The sequence below is a fragment of the Oenanthe melanoleuca genome, chromosome 11 (genome assembly GCF_029582105.1).
Source record: "Oenanthe melanoleuca isolate GR-GAL-2019-014 chromosome 11, OMel1.0, whole genome shotgun sequence".
Lineage (NCBI taxonomy): Eukaryota > Metazoa > Chordata > Aves > Passeriformes > Muscicapidae > Oenanthe > Oenanthe melanoleuca.
The window spans coordinates 8831570-8839202 of NC_079345.1; positions in this window are offsets into that span (position 1 = coordinate 8831570).

The window sequence follows — 7633 nt, forward strand, 5'->3', positions numbered from 1 at the left end:
AAAATGTTGCCAGCAAATTTTGTTCTGTTAACTGCTATGAATAGACATTTTTTAGTTATGATTTAATTGCATTCTTCCATTTATTAGTATCCACAGTGGGAAATTAATTTTTCCAGTCTAACTTTATGCTGTGGCTTGACTCCCTCACTGTGAAGCCTACATGAATGGAAAGAAATTTGAAGCAGAAATATTTTTTTCTATGGGGAAAAAAATCTATGTCTTGTTCATCATAAGGCAGCTGTGCTTAGTGTAAAGAAAAGAGAATGGATTATATTGACTGCCCTGCTGTCACCAAGGAAGGATAAGGGGTCTCATAATGACTAAACTCTATCTGAAGATAGTAGAAGGTAAAAGTTGATCCAGAGAGTAAAGTTAGGTAGGTTTTTCATTAAAAGTGTTGTTTTGATAATGAAAATATTTTACTGACATGGTCTCCCAAAAGCAAGTTTGCTGCTGCACTTTTAGTTTAGCTTCTTTAGCACAGCAGCATTTCAAGTGACAGTTTCCAAAAGGCAAACATATCTTGTCACTACAGCTGAGTTTTGTAAAACAAGTGTGCTAATTAAACACTGAATCCTTAAAAATAAAATTATTTCATTCATCTTCCTAAATACAATCAGAATAATGCCCATAAACCCAGGCTTTCAAAATCACTTGGATTTGCTTGACAAGAGAGTAGCAATTACTTCTAAATTCAGCTTACCATCAAGAGTTGAAGGCCTGCAGTGTAAAAAAACCACTACAGCTTACAAAACTTGTTTTAAATCACCTGTTGGACCACACAACCAGAAGGCAAGTTGCCATGTTTGACATGAAGACATCTGGTAGTTGACAGTGAGTATCCTCTTTTGGTATTTATGGTACATGAGTTAGCTTGAGGCTGCCTATAACTTATGGATGGAATTTTTTATGGGTGTGGGTGAGAATTATCTTCCTCTAACAAGGGAAAAAAATGCAATACTTTTAATCTGAGATCATTTTTAACCATGACAGGTTATTTCTATTTCCGTGAAGGGGGAGAAAAAAGCACCACAACCCCTCTCAGTTACTGGGTGCAACCCAACAAAGCTTTCTTTAGATCACCACCAAAACCTTCATTTTAATCAGTGTTGTGCTTGTAGCTACAAGCTTTTTATTGCAAAGCAGTATGCTGTTGAAATGCTTCATTAATATAAATTGTAGTCAAATCAACTGCATAGAGCAGATTGCATTTAGAAAATGTTGAAAGTTAAAAATAGCATAATTAAAGCAACTTTCATGTACTTTTTTCACTTAGTATTTCTTTCAACTGTCAGAGTTTAAATTCAAGACAGCAGTATTGCACTTAGCTAGCTGTCATAGATATCTGATGCCATAGAATTTATTGAGTTCAAAATTGTAAGAGGTTTTGTTGCCTCTTATAAGGTAATGAGGGTGAGTGATTTATCCAGTATCTGGATATCCTCGGGGAACTTGATGTTCTGAAGTTTGTGGGCAGGTTGTTTTTACCTCATCAGGATTGGAAAGCAGTCTGAAATTTTTCTTTTTTTTTCTTTCTTTTGACCTGTATTTCTCTTATTTTTTCATTAGAAGTCTAAGAAATCTCATTTTAAAGCTCATCTGACATATGTCTTGAGATCTAGAAAGGTCCTTGTGGAAGAAAATGTAGAAGTGAAGGATTAAATTTAGACAGTCACTCAGAAAAACACACAAACTTAGGTTGAAGGCACACAATCCAATCTTATGTTTTTAGGTAGAATGTACAAAAGACAGCAAATTAGGAGCCAAGTGTTTATTTCCAGCTTCAGATCTTTTTGTTGCTCAGCAAATTGAATAATTATGGTTGGATCTGCAATTTAAGCAGTGTAATTATCCAGACTGGTAGACTGTGCTTCAGATTTCTGGGAGAATGGGTATCCTTTTTCAAGTCCTACTGGCCAGGATAATTGTAGCTTCCAAGTGAGCAATAGAGGATGATGATTGCTTTTAGTCTTGTCCTAATAACCAGAAACATCAGGGCATCTCAAGCTCTTGTCCTGTGAACAGTTTTAATGACATGTAATAGGCACTAAAGCCCTGATTTCTATGGGCAAATAAAAATGTCTCTGATTTTTGATCATTCTGTTTGGAGCTGTACACTCAACTGTATTCCTCCCTGCTCACTGTCCATCCTTGGGAATGCAGGCACATTCCTTCATTACTGGATTTATATAACATATAAAGGTCCCCAGTAAAGGGGAATCTTGTTTTAAAAAACAAAAATATACAGATTCAGCACAGTGTACAAAATACTCTTACATCTTAGTTACTAAATTTAAGGATTCTTCTGATTAGTCCTTTTTACTTTGAGTGATCACTAGTTTATGTTGATTTTTTGGAAATGCTTGTGCTTTCTTGATTTTTGGGCTTGCCATTTAATCAGAACTGAAAGTAATTCCAAGTAGTAGGTGCAATCTCCTAACTTGATTTTTGGCAGTTCTCTCCCCTTGCATAACATTACCCAGTTTTGAGGATTACAGACATTTCAAAATAATAGACTACCTTCTCCTTACTACTCACATTCCTCATTTCCCTTCACTTTTTAATGTCTGAATTTCCCTTGTGGGGACAAGGGGTTTGCAGAGCTTCTGTTCAAAGCTTGAGAAAATAACATTAAAGCAAGAATTTGTCAGTGAATCCAAGAATTTGTTCTTACATTTGACTTGAAACCTCTCTAACTCATGCTTAATGTTTATTCTTCTGGATGGCCCAGTGGTGGAAAAACTTAAATGTGCCTACAGATCTCTCACTCAACACTTAGGATCTATATTTTAATGACTTAGACATTTAAGTGACTCTAGAGGAAGTGGATAATTCTTTTGAATGCTTTTGAATGCTTTATTCCTTGGGAGTGCCTGATGCAGCTATTTAATGGTGGCCCATTCTGATCATTCTCTGAAAATGTTATCATTTTAATGAGTCAGGCTGGATCACTTCTAGAAGAGTAGCTCTCTATGCTTGACTTCAAGAACACAAACTGGAAAATACTGCAGGGCTTTATAGTAAAATTCAGAGGTTCAGTTAAGTTGCTTTACATAACTGGATGTTTTTCATGTTGGTTTCATGAAATGGGTTCTCTCCCCCAGTGTGCAAGAGGCTGATCTACACAGAGCATTGGGGTGTTTGATGCTGTCAGAAAACAGCATTAGTTAAAATCTGCAACATCTTGTATATATGAGTCTACTTGGCTCTGCTCCTTGCTGTCCCTAGGAAGAATGTGTGTGCCTTTCATCAGATGTGATCTTTCATTGGAATTCCACTTTCTACGGCACCCAGATAATTTCTTCCCCCAAAAAGTGATTTGACATCCTTCAGGGCCCAAAACACGTTTAATGACTGACAAGCTGAATTTGCCCTCTCTGTTGTGACCAACATTTCACAGAAATCATGGACTGAAAAATGTTTTGTGGCTTTTTTTCCAAGTTCAAAGTGTATTAATAAGGTCCAGTCAAACAGACAAAGTTTTAGAAGATTTGAACATCATCCTTTGTAAGGAAAATTCCACAAACAAAATGAGAGATGCTGGGAAATGTCTGAGTTGCTTTCTCCTTAAAACAACAGCAACAGCATCAAAACTGAAATGAATTTAATTTCTGGCCAACTACTTTTGGCAGTGTCTCCTATATCTCACACTAAGCTTCTAAGAGGATTATTGATTGTGTATGGTAGCAGCTTCCAGTTTCCACATTAGCCTTAGGAGGAAATTAGATGATCTATAAGTAAATACTGTAAGCGTAAAAACTGTGCTGAAGCCTTTCATTATTCATTTGAATTGGATGTTTTGGTTTTTAGAAGACAACTCCATTGATGTTATGGATGGTTTTGCTGTTTTGTTTAATGTTTTATTTATGTTGGAGTAGAAAGCCACTTATCATGTTACTTTTTAGTATAAAAACATTAAAATATCATTATTCTTTTTGCAAGCTCATTGTGAAACGAAACCCAAGTATTTGCCCCTTTCATAATCCTTCAAAAATACTACCTTTATACTAGATTTAATTAGTTAAGCCTTATTAGAGAAAAAAAAAATTACTTAGCATATTTGAAAAGCTAGACCATTAATTTAGATTCCTAAGCATAGATCAAGCTGCCTACATTTGGACATCCAAGTTGGGAAATTTCAAAATGCTTTGTAATTCAAATTAGTTTAATATTGAATAATTGCCATAAACAGTTTGCCTTATTAGGTTCTATTTAAAAAATTGACTTTGATTCTCAGATTAACATTGAATAACAGATTATTTCAAGAATATTTGATCTGAATATAGATCATTAAGTAGTACAGGGAGGAGGGAAAAATTAAGCTGATTAAAACAAGATTCATTAAGTATTAGTCCATACTGAAGGAATATACTGCCTATCTGGTGAAAAAATTACTGTAATAAAAAGTTAGGAAAAAGTTTAATGAGCTTTTTGAAACAAATTCAATGTCTGCTAAAACAGAAACCTCTAAGAAAAAAATATTAGAGAGATGAGACAAAATGAACACATTGTGTAATAAAACAAATCAAAAGATCAGACCAAAGTCAAGAATTGAACAGCTTCTCTATTTCCTTCTAATTTTCTTGGTGAAAAACAAAATAAAAAATTAAAAATAAAAAAAAAATTTTAAAAAAATCCACAAGCAAGCCTTTGAAGACATTTGTAGCTACTTGGGGTGATCTTGCTAGTTGGCTCTGTTTTGTGATTATTTCTGGATTTGAAAGAAAGATTTTAGTGTTTAGAGTTATATGTTCCACAATTTTTTGATTAAAGGTATTCCCACTAGGTAGGTATTTTTAAAAACTTGCTGATTATTTAAATCCTTAATTCCTCTAAGGACAATTCAACAAGTGAATCAGGAGGGAGAGTGAACCTGAACACAAGAATTTGGTAGAAATCTCAGCTGACTCAGATTTTGAGAGATTTTGAGAGAGGTTGACATTTTTTCTGATATGGCATAGTGTTCTCCCCCAGTGAAACATTTTTGGTTTCTACTATCAGAGAGATTTGTTTTTCAAGTGACAGGCTGCCAAGCTCCTTGCTTTTATCTCCTGCAGGCACTTGAGTGCATTTTTTGAAAGTGTTCACTGTGGTAGGTGCAGAACTACCTCAAGCTATACAATAGGTGCAAGATCATCTCACCTTCAGAGCACTGAAGGCTGAGGACTTGCTGCAGACTGGATTTCTGTGCTAAATACTTCCTTTCTCCAAAGCTAACTGAAAGAATATGAAGATGACACTGAACACTCTAATTTATTTCTCAGAGTTCTTTTTCTGCGTGACTTCGTCCTTAAATTTCCAGTTTTAGCATTTTAGCAGTTTCACACCCTGTGACATAAAAAATGGATTTTGTCAACAAAACAATGTAATTGGTTTCTTATGATTTTATGATACTTTCCAAAATATCTTCAGTTAACCAAAAAATAAAATGGATTTGAACAGCAGGCAAATCGTTATTAAAAGGATTATGAACTTTTATCTGTGCTGAGCATTTGCCACAAGCCATTTAGATGTGAAATTGAGAATGAACAGAAATGTGGTTTTGTTTAAAGCCATTTAAAGAACTCTTCATTTCCCCTTCTCAGCTAATTTTTCATTCTTAAAGTTGTATCTTCACTGAAATTGGAACCAAGAATTGAATTGAGGGGCTGAGGGGGGTGAGGGGAAAGGGGAATGGGGCACAGTTTCTTCCAAGGAAAATTTTTCCCCATCCTTCACTAATGGCTTCCATAAAGTCACGTGCTCTGGAAAAATAGCAAGTTAAAAATTCAAGGGATATGACCATAGAAATGCCAGAAATTTTAAGCTGTTTAATCACCATTGCTATTGGAATATTTCCTGTGAAAAGCAAGCTTTCCAATAGTCAAGTTGTATACTTAAAATGTACACATTTTATTATACAACACCTCAATTTTAGAAGTGTTTACTCATAGAATAGTTTGGGTTGAAAGGGACATTTAAAGGTGATCTATTTCAACCCCCTGCCAGGGGCAGTGACATCCAAAGTTGTTGAATTTCCTTATGTTGGTGAGGTGCTAAGAACCTCTTCTGTTAATTGCTGTATATCATTTGGGGCTGAGCAGTTTTGTAAAAGCAATTTGTCAATTTATTGCAACAGGCCTGCCTAATTTAGGTTGTGCATTCCCCTAGATCATTGGTGTCAAAGGTTCTGTCACCTATTTTGGCAGATGAGTGAAATATCTTCCATTTTCAAATGCTTAGAGTGCTCAAATAAGCAATGGAATTTGGCAAATTATGTGGAAATAAATAAAATATATCTTTTGATCATGCTTATGCATATTTGTTGAATGCAATATGAAGATGATTTCTCCTGGGAAAGGGAATGAGAACTGAAAAAAGCATTAGCTCATATAACAGGGCTTTAAAACTTTTAGTGTGTAGTTTACTTTAGAAGTTTGCTCTTAGTGAGAGCAGTCTCAATATTAGCCAAAAGAGGTGGACAAACTGTTGGGACATTCATTGTCTGTTTTTGTACATTGTGTCCTGAAGATTTTTGTCAAGGTATGTATGATTTCTTCATTAAGCTTATTTACCACCTGGCAGTTCTGCTTTTGTTAATGCTATGTGCTTTGCATCTTTAAAACTTTATTTCCCACATCTTTCAAGTTCGTTCTTCCAGGCCACTTCCTCAGGGCTGAACAAAGCATAAGTTCAGAGCAAAGAAAAGCAGCAGGAAACCTTTCCATTCTAGAAACAGACCTTTGTATAAACTCCAGACACACCCACAGGCTTTGCTCCAGACCATCACTTCACTTTTATGCTCAGTACTCCCCCAGGAAGAGAAGTGTGAGCCCTCAAGAGCTCATCTAAACAAAAGGTCACACTGGGGTAAAAGCTCCAGCTGGATTAAGCCACATCAACAGAACATTTCAGTCTCCTCTGCATCCCAGCAAGGTTCAGCAAATGAAAGACATAACATTATCTTCTGATTTAGGAGTTCACAGGTGGGTTTTGGAGCAGAAGATTCTCATCTGTTTGCTGTGAAGCTCCTGTGAGCAGGTGCTTTGCTGCGTCATGGCAGAGAAGGGTAAATGCAATTTCTAATTATGAGAATCATAACTTTGAATTATCTGACTTTCATTTCAAACCTAAACCAGCTTAACACAATATCAATTCTCATTCCCACATTTATTTCCTCATTAAAAAAAAATTCTTTGCACCTGATCCTCTCTTCCTTCTGATGAGCTGTGCTCTTCTGAGGTAAGCTACCATCCAAGAGAGTGATAGTGGTTCTTGCAAGTCAGCTGGGATACTGAATATAAAGTTAACCATTTCTCTATTTTCTGAATCTAGTAAAATGGATTTTTTTTTTTACTGTTGATTATAATAGTCACCATTACCACAAGCTGTATGCTGTGGCACTTCAACACTATTTCCTTAGTTGGTTAACATTTGTTGCATTTATTTATGCACAATCCAGTGTCACTTGATATGAAAACTTGCCAAGGAATATATTTACTTACCATTTAATCTATCTGTAACATAGAAGAGGTGCAGAACCAATCATAGGTCATAAAATAAGATAGCTGTTCTTTTTGTTGTTCTTAAAACACCAGAATGTTGTCATTAGGCATCATCTGCTAAGACTGATATCAGAGGACCAAGATAAAAT